At 47.2% G+C, this 8503-nt stretch overlaps 1 protein-coding gene across 4 annotated transcripts in view; it reads right to left on the bottom strand.

Annotated features, from left to right (window-relative positions):
• Nucleotides 1-8235, bottom strand: part of ADGRB2 (adhesion G protein-coupled receptor B2) — a 673616-nt gene extending 665381 nt beyond the window's left edge. For all 4 annotated transcript variants that reach the window (XM_075336137.1, XM_075336136.1, XM_075336138.1 and 1 more), the window contains exon 1: nucleotides 7507-8235. The gene's annotated coding sequence lies outside the window, so the exon portion shown is untranslated. The remainder of the gene's footprint in view (nucleotides 1-7506) is intronic.
• Nucleotides 8236-8503: the final 268 nt, after the last annotated feature.

Genomic DNA, 8503 nt, shown 5'->3' on the forward strand with positions numbered 1-8503 from the left:
CTATTGTGAGAAGCTTGTGGAAGGATATCCAAAACGTGTGACCCAAGTCATACAGTTTAATGGCAATGGCACCAAATACTAATGAAATGTATGTCAATTTTTGACTTTGCAGAAAGTAATAAAAATGCCTTAAAACATTCTCTATTTCTCATTATTCTGGCATTTGGCAAATATTAATAATTTTGGTTATCCTAAATGACCTAAAACAGGAAAGATTTAGGCTATGTGCGCACACTGCAGTTTTGTTTCTTCAGCAAAAAACGCACCCTCTGGCAGAAAAACGCACCTCGAACCGAAAAACTCATAAAAAAAGAACCACATGCCGCATTTCGGTACATTTTCAGTACGTTTTTGCTACATTTTGGTGCGTTTTTTCAATATATTCAATGGAAAAATGCAGGAAAAAAGGCAAAAAACAAATAACATGCTGCTACTTTTTTCTGCACCCAATACTGCAGGCAAAAAACGAAGCAACGTGCGCACAGCCTTTCTGAATTCTCATAGGCTTTGCTGGGAGAAGTAGAGACATGCAGTTTAGGACAACAAACTGCTGCACCCAAAAACGCAGCAAAAACTGCACTGTGCGCACAGGGCCTCATTCTGATTTCAAGTCAGATAGTGAGAAAAACATGCAGATGTGTCTTTTTAGATAGTGTATGTAAACTTCTGGTTTCAACTGTATACTACAGACATCAAATTTCCTCCAAAACAAAACAACAAAAGCCTAGATTATCATTTCTACCTCTGCCATGTATACACATAGACAGACAGACACAAGGGCCAAAATAAGGTCTGTACACAATTGATTGACACCAGTAATGCCACCTGTAAGCACTGATTTCAGTCTCATGTGAATTTCTACCCATGAGACATAATTCGCTCATGCAGGTGGCACTTTCAGCTTGTTCTAATAAGAAGAGGTTCTCATAACCTCTTACTATAGTCTTATTTTTCTCTTCATATTTATGATACTGTCAACGCTTGGCTGCTGGCAACTAACTGTGTTTTGGAGAAGCAGGTGTGGAAGAAAGGTCCAAAAAATTAGTTTGCCTTACACATCACACATGAAACAGCTAGCTCGGGATGAACAACTATGTGTTTGAAGGAATTTTGGAACTAAAATTAAAGCGATAAAAACAAATGTCGGAGTGATGCTGCACCTGCCACTTCAACCTGGATGGACCTCCAGGATAGCTGTTTAAAAACGGAATCAGCCCCATGATGTGCCAGAGGTTCCCCATGTTCTCCATCAGCTCTACACTAGCTTTACAAGGCAAGCTCAGCGCTACTGAAGGTAATAAATCTGAGCATGACGGGGGAGTTAGTAAAATGAAAACAGGTTCACATTAATAAATGCACCAGATGCAAATGGCCAAAAAGGAGCTGGTCCAAGGAGTTTATAGGTGTTGTATGGAAATTAGGATGAGATTAATGAAGCCAGTACATCACATACTTATGATGTTTACAGAAGCCATAAACATGTCTGAATTTAATGGCCATGGAGTTCGATTCCAGATAGCTCTTCCTGTACACTACACTAACTGCACATAACTTTTCTTCTTGCGCCTTTGCTTACTGATATAATATACAATAAACAGAGAGAAAAGTGCAAACCAAGTAAATATCTTTCAGCCCATATTGTGCCTGGGTCAAACAGGACAAGCCATATAAATTTGGCAGTTCAAGCGCTATACATCTTGATGGGGCCATTCTGGCTCTGCTGATATACCCTTCTTTCTCCTAAAGGTGAATGGAGCTACCAGCTTGACATACTTGGACAAGCTATTGCATGCAAAAATGCATTGGGCATCATATTAAAACTTGTCAAGCCATCACCTATGTAGATAGTTCTTGCACCAATGGTTGAACAATGCAAAAAGACCCCTTACAGGGAATATGTTCTCAGGTTTTTGCTATGTAATCTGAGAGCACCATAAAGTAGGGGCAGATACCCTGATTCCAGTGATGTGTCATGTAATCTGAGAGCACCATAAAGTAGGGGCAGATACCCTGATTCCAGTGATGTGTCATGTAATCTGAGAGCACCATAAAGTAGGGGCGGATACCCTGATTTCAGTGATGGGTCATGTAATCTGAAAGCACCATAAAGTAGGGGCGGATACCCTGATTCCAGTAATGTGTCATGTAATCTGAGAGCACCATAAAGTAGGGGCGGATACCCTGATTTCAGTGATGGGTCATGTAATCTGAGAGCACCATAAAGTAGGGGCGGATACCCTGATTCCAGTGATGTGTCATGTAATCTGAGAGCACCATAAAGTAGGGGTGGATACCCTGATTTCAGTGATGGGTCATGTAATCTGAAAGCACCATAAAGTAGGGGCGGATACCCTGATTCCAGTAATGTGTCATGTAATCTGAGAGCACCATAAAGTAGGGGCAGATACCCTTATTCCAGTGATGTGCCATGTAATTTGAGAGCACCATAAAGTAGGGGCAGATACCCTTATTCCAGTGATGTGTCATGTAATCTGAGAGCACCATAAAGTAGGGACAGATACCCTTATTCCAGTGATGTGTCATGTAATCTGAAAACACCATAAAGTAGGGGCAGATACCCTAATTCCAATGATGTGTCACTTAGTGGGCTGTATTCCTGTTTCAATACTATAATTGTTTTATCAACGGGAGATTATCACTACAGGACAAATGGCCTTGTGCTTCCTAGTCTAATCACGTCCCCAGCACTAATTAGTAGCTTTCACTATACAATATAAACAGAAAGCTGTGGTGTGGGCAGGGTTATACACAGCACAACATCTCAGCTCTGCTAGATCTGCGAAAGAAAAAAAACAGTGATTCTAAACTAAGTTACACATCACTGGAATCAGGGTCTCTGTCCCTGCATCAGGTGGCTATCAGAGTACATAACAAAAACCTGATGACAGATTCCCTTTAATGCCAGCAGCTCCAATGCTGATGGTTTTGCCTGGAAAATTCCTCCTGGCTTTTCATTTTCCCTGTAGTGGCCACTACAGGAGAGATACGGTATTACACATTACCATGCATGTGAATGGCCATCTGGGCTGAAGGGGCATCAGTTTTGATTCCAAGAGGAGCACAGAGCGAGGGTGTCCCTCTCCAACTGTCCCCCGCCCTAAGGGGACATATGAGAATGGGTGGTGGGGACAACCCCTGTAACCGCTGCTATGCTGACATAAATTATTATTATTATTTATTTTTATAGCGCCATTTATTCCATGGTGCTTTACAAGTGAGCGAGGGTATACGTACAACAATCATTAACAGTACAAAACAAACTGGTATAGGAGGAGAGAGGACCCTGCCCGCGAGGGCTCACAGTCTACAGGGATGTAACAAATCCCATAGATATTGCAGCATGTTGCATTTTACAGCACAATTATTTTTAGAATACTATAAGACTTTTGTCAGTACATTAAATGTCACCATAAAAGGCCTCCAAAGTAAGACAATTAGCCTCCTGTGACCTAATCTTAATCATTCATTCTTCACAGTAAAATAAGAAAAAAATTAGTTTCCTTCATCTGTAGCAATTATGTGGAGGTTCCTTTGGCAGAATATACATAGAGCTTGATGGCTGTCCCTGACACACAGTTTTACTTATGTGGTTGAAAGACCTTGGATGGATAAAAGCTTCCATTAATTAACTGTGCTAGTGGGACCTGCTGCACATTACCAGCCACTAAGTAGAAAAATGTCCAAACCATTTGTTCATACCAAGCTACAGGAGTCAACCTCGTGAGCGAGGGAAATGGCATCACAGCTATTCCCAGAATCATCAGGCTGCAATAGCGATCATTCTCATAGCATCTCACAGATAGTACAGAGAAGCCCATCAAGAGCAGCAACCTGCAGGATCCTAGGCGGGAAGACCGGCGGATGAAGGGTCAGGGAAAGGGTTAAGTGATGGAGAGAGAAGGAGACTGGGAGAGATGAAGAAACTGCTACATATGTACAGATAATGAAGGGCAGCTTCTACCCACAGGACGGATGGATGAACAGCCGGACAGACTGACCACAGTGACATGGACATGATAACACTGTAGATAGACAGATATAGGAGATCAATAGATAGAAAATCAATAGGCACATACGTAGATATGACGAAAATAACCAGGCAATATATAAACAGATGGGATAGATATATAGATGATAGATAGATGATAAATACGTAGATAGATAGATAGATGGATGGTTAGATAGATAATAGAGGGATAGATAGATAGATAGATTGTACATATAGATATAGAGATATAGATAGATAGATAGATAGATAGATATATGAATGGATGGATGGATAGTTAGATGATAGAGAGATAGATACATAGATGATAGATGGAATGTACATATAGATATAGAGATATAGATAGATGATAGGCGGATGGATATAGAGTTAGATAAATATTGCTAGATGATAAATGATAGATAGATACATAGATAGATAGATACATAGATAGATACGGGATTGATAGATAGATACATAGATATGGGATGGATAGCTAGATGGATATAGATATAGATAGATAAATAGATAAATAAGGGATGGATATATAGATAGATAGATAGATAGATAGATAGATAGATATGGGATGGATAGATAGATAGATATGGGATGGATAGATAGATAGATATGGGATGGATAGATAGATAGATATGGGATCGATAGATAGATGGATATAGATATAGATAGATAAATAGATAAATAAGGGATGGATATATAGATAGATAGATAGATAGATAGATAGATATGGGATGGATAGATAGATAGATATGGGATGGATAGATAGATAGATATGGGATCGATAGATAGATAGATATGGGATGGATAGATAGATATGGGATGGATAGATAGATAGATATGGGATCGATAGATAGATAGATATGGGATCGATAGATAGATAAAGGGATAGATAGATAGATAGATAGATAGATATGGGATGGATAGATAGATAGATATGGGATGGATAGATAGATAGATATGGGATGGATAGATAGATAGATATGGGATGGATAGATAGATATGGGATGGATAGATAGATAGATATGGGATGGATAGATAGATATGGGATGGATAGATAGATATGGGATGGATAGATAGATAGATATGGGATGGATAGATAGATAGATATGGGATGGATAGATAGATAGATAGATATGGGATGGATAGATAGATATGGGATGGATAGATAGATATGGGATGGATAGATAGATAGATATGGGATGGATAGATAGATATGGGATGGATAGATAGATAGATATGGGATGGATAGATAGATATGGGATGGATAGATAGATAGGTTCTGCCTCCAAAACAGGCATTATGATGAGTTATTGGATTACAAAGGGTCTCTATATTGTTCTTGCACAGGGGTCCTCTTCTGTCTGTGTCTGCCAGTGAATAGATACATAATAGATATAGGGATAGACAGACATAAAGAAAATGGATAGATGGATTGACAGAGTAACTCCAGGACAGAGGGCATATAGGCCACTGGAAGCTCCTGCAGGACTATGTGCCCCAATGTCAGTAAGTTTGGTTGTGGTCGTCTCTACCACAGCCACTAAACACTCTAGATAGTCCACTCTTTGCATAGATGAAGGCTGGACCTGGTCAAGTCTGTGTGTGCCAGGGCTTGTGGTCAGGCTCCTCACTGCCCCCGGACCTGCTCCATGTTGTCCCTGGTTCTGCTCATCACTACCTTGATCCAGCTCCGTGCTGCCCCGGATCTGGTTCCTCACTGTCCCCGTCCTGCTCCTCATTACCCACAGTCCAGCTTTGCGTTGCCCCCGGTCTTGTCCGTGCTGTTATTGGTCCTGATCTGCACCGCCCCTGGTCCAACTCCGCGTTCTCCTGGTCCTGCTCTGTGCTGTCCCCAGTCCTGATCTGCGCTGTCCCCGATCTCCTGCTTTGCCCTGCCTCTGGTCTGAATCCACACTACCCCATGTATGGCTCCAAGCTACCCCCGATCCTGCTCTACCCTGCCTCCGCTTCTGCTCTGTGCTGCCCCCAGTCCTGCTTTGCGCTGCCCCCGATCCTGCTCCATACGTCCCATTAAGGCTGCACCCAGTCAGGGCTGTGTATTGGGCTCCGCGCTGCCCCTGATCTGGCTCCGAGCTGCTTCCAATCCTGATACACACTGCCCCCGGTCAAGCCACATACTGCCCCCAGTTCTGCTATGCGCTGCCCCCGATCCTGCTACACACTGCCCCCAGTTCTGCTAGGTGCTGCCTCCCATTATGCTAGGTGCTGCTCCCAGTCCAGCTGCACACTGCCCCCAATTCTTCTCTGCGATGCCTCCAATCCTGCTTCGCACTGCCCCTGGTCCTGCTCCGCGCTGCCCCCAGTCCAGCTGCATGCTGCCCCGAGCCCGGCTCCGTACTGCCTCCGGTCTTGTTCCGCATTTCCCTCAATTCTGCTCCACGCTGCCATCGAATCAGGTGCATGCTGCCCCCGGTCTGGATGCAGGCCGCCCCGGTCCTTTTCCGCGCTGCCCCCAGTCCAGCTGCATACTGCCCCCAGTCCTGATCCGCACTTTCCCCAATCCTGCTCCACGCTGCCGTCGAATCAGGAGCATGCTGCCCCCGATTCTGCTCCGGGCTGCCCCTGGTCCAGCTGCATGCTGCCCCCAGTCCGGCTCCATACTGCCCCAGGTCCTGCTCCGCACTTCCCCCAATTCTGCTCCACGCTGCCGTTGAATCAGGTGCATGCTGACCCCGGTTTGGATCTGGGCTGCCCCCGGTCTTGCTCTGCACTGACCCCAATCCTGCTCCATACTTTCCATGAAGGCTGGACCCTGTCAGGGCAGTGTGCGGGGGTCCACACTGCCCCTGGTCCTGCTCCCCACTTCCCCCAATCCTGCTCCATGCTGCCGTTGAATCAGGTGCATGCTGCCCCCGGTCCGGATCTGGGCTGACCCCGGTCCTGCTCCGCACTGACCCCGATCCTGCTCCATACTTTCCATGAAGGCTGGACCCTGTCAGGGCTGTGTGCAGGGGTCCACACTGCCACCGGTCCTGCTCCCCACTTCCCCCAATCCTGCTCCATGGTGCTGTTGAATCAGGTGCATGCTGCCCCCGGTCTGGATCCGGGCTGACCCCGGTCCTGCTCCGCACTGACCCCGATCCTGCTCCGCACTGACCCCGATCCTGCTCCATACTTTCCATGAAGGCTGGACCCTGTCAGGGCTGTGTGCAGGGGTCCACACTGCCACCGGTCCATACGTATGTGCTGTCGACAGTGTAATGCCGAGGACCATTCCCACAGCTGCCCACACGGCACCACTGGCCAGAACCAGGCTCGGCCCCGACCTGACACGTGACGAGCCCGGCTCACTGCTCCTTCCACTCGCCATCCCGGAGCTGACCAGGACGCCATCCCCCTCCCCAGCCCCGGCACTGGTGACAGTCGTGACTGAGATCCACTGCAGATATGGCAGGACACACAGGGCGCCAGCGCTCGGTGCCAGCACGCACGGTGCCAGGCAGGGGGTGCTGCTCTCTTACCTGGCCGCTGTTAGCAGTACTTTCTAGAGGGGGAGGCTTTATCCTGCCGCCTGGGATGTCCCATGATCCGGGGTGTCTGCCCGTGCTCAGTCACAGCTCCATGTCACATCTCCACGGATAAGTTTATTCCTGTGTCTCCCGTCAGTGTGAGGAGTGGACGTGTCACGGGTGGAGAGCGCGCCGTTATCTACCGCATAGAGCAGTGCACTGTGTGTACAGACTCCGTGTGTGCAGGGTCCAGGTGTGCAGGCTCCGTGTGCAGGCTCCGTGTACTGGCTCCGTGTACTGGCTCCGTGTACTGGCTCAGTGGATCTTCTCCCCCATCTCCTCCGGGCTCTGCTCTGGCTCTGCTCCGCTCACTGCCTCCCCCTTAGCTCCGCGCTGCTCTCCATCCCTCACACTTCCATCCCTGGCTCTGCTCCCTCTGCACGGTCGTGTCTCCTCCGGCAATCCCAGGTGATGGAGGTTGGGCACAGACAGGATTCCGGCGCAGTATGCGATGCGTATACCCAGCCTCCGAAGTCCCGTGCCAGCTGTGCCCGCTGCTGTCCCCGAGGTGTCTACGTGTCGCTGCTGGCAGTCCCCGGGCTGTGATGGTGCAGCTCGGAGCTAGAGAAGGCCCTGTGTGTCCAGCCCTGGCAGCTGTGCCCCCTGTGTGTGTACCAGGCTCAGTGTATCTGCTCCTCCATCTCGGCTCTGTATCCCTCCTCCTCCCTCATTCTCTCCCTCTCTATCTCTGCTCCCCCTCTCCTCTCTGTGCCTCCTCCTTAACTCTGTGCTTCTTTCCATCCTTCACTCACTTCCATCTCTTTGGGGTTTTTCTCTCTTCCTTTCGTCCACTATGTCTTTCATATTCCTGAACACATTGATGACATTATGTGGCCAGCCCAGAAATTCCCCTGACACTTATCTACCCCTGCACCTAAGGGGGGATCTGGAGTGTTCACGGCGGAGGGGGAAACAAGTTGTCACCACTGTACCGACCATAGATCTGCCT

Source organism: Anomaloglossus baeobatrachus, chromosome 2 (genome assembly GCF_048569485.1).
Source record: "Anomaloglossus baeobatrachus isolate aAnoBae1 chromosome 2, aAnoBae1.hap1, whole genome shotgun sequence".
Lineage (NCBI taxonomy): Eukaryota > Metazoa > Chordata > Amphibia > Anura > Aromobatidae > Anomaloglossus > Anomaloglossus baeobatrachus.